Below are 1,463 nucleotides of genomic sequence, written 5' to 3'. Positions count from 1 at the left end.
TTTCCCAGTGGTTTTCTAAAGCGCCGGGAAAAACAAAAGAAAAATTAAGGAAAAACGGGAATTTTTACGCAAAATCGATTTTTCACAAAATTGAATTTGGTTTTTGGTGTAATTTTAAAAAAAATTACCGTAGATACATGAAATTTTGACTGAATGTTTATCTTAGCATCTTCTATACACCATAACAAAGATGAAGTTAAATTTAAAATAAATATGCATCTTATAAAATACATACAAAAAGGGTAAGGATTCTAAAAGAATTGATAGGTGCAAAAAAAAAATTATTTAAAAATATTATAAATGGGATAATGATTCAGATAATATTATTGATAAATTAATACTAGGTCCTTCTAATAATTCTTTAATGCCTTTTGTTTCAATAAAAGATGTTAAAGAAAAATATATTCAAGGAATATTAGTTATTATTAATAAAGTTAATCCTCATGAAAATCCTGGAAATATTAAATAAATACATTTTGATTATAATAACAAAAATAAACATATTTTTGAATAATTAGATGAAATAGTTTAAAATTGATTATATCTAGAAATTTCATAGAATAGTTCAGTTTAACATATTTTAAATTAACATAATTAAATAGGTCTTAATAACTATTATATTTTAAAGATAAAGTAAAAAATGTATGTATTTTAATACTAAATAAAATAATTTAATAAATACATATATTAAATATATATTTTGATATAAAATTAAATTTTATTAAGAATAATATATAATATTAATAATGTTTATTATTTGTAATTGAAATTTAATATTTTCCGTTTACAACTCAAAACTAGTCGAAATATTTTCAAAATTATATGATGTATAAAAAATGAGAATATGTTTATATAAAGTCAAATTGTCATGTGTCTACAGTTCTTCGTTTTTGAATTAGGTACTATAAGATAAGAAAATCATTCTTGATAAATCGAATGAATATCCAATGTTGTAAAAATATGAACTTCGAAGGCTCATAAAAATTTAATTTAACTTTCTTGTAGGCATTTTCTTTTGTTGATAAAGGTAGACAAACATATGACTACTACATTTTCAAATCTTAGATTTAAAAAGAAACATTTTTATGATTTATATAATTTTATATAGGTAAGTGTAACAGGAAAACTTGACAAATTACTTTGTTCCTTTCAGTATTTAAATTATTTTTTTTATATACCTAATTAATTTTACAAATGATTGTGCTATATGCATCGTACAAGTAGTATAATATTTTTATTTTTATTTTTATTTTAGATTTTGAGTGGAACGATTAATGTATTGATTTTACAATGATGTGTGTTTTTTAATTTTTTTTTGTGTCTGTTCGACTACTTATCGTGTAGATAAGTAGTCGAAATAATGCTACGATTTTCAACTTCAGTATCTTGTTCGATCAGAAAGTGAATATCGTTGGTGCATTGGGAAGGTCAAAATTTAAATTTCCCAGTGGTTTCAAAAGCGC

This window comes from Acyrthosiphon pisum, chromosome X, assembly GCF_005508785.2.
Source record: "Acyrthosiphon pisum isolate AL4f chromosome X, pea_aphid_22Mar2018_4r6ur, whole genome shotgun sequence".
NCBI lineage: Eukaryota > Metazoa > Arthropoda > Insecta > Hemiptera > Aphididae > Acyrthosiphon > Acyrthosiphon pisum.
This window is presented reverse-complemented; position numbering follows the sequence as displayed.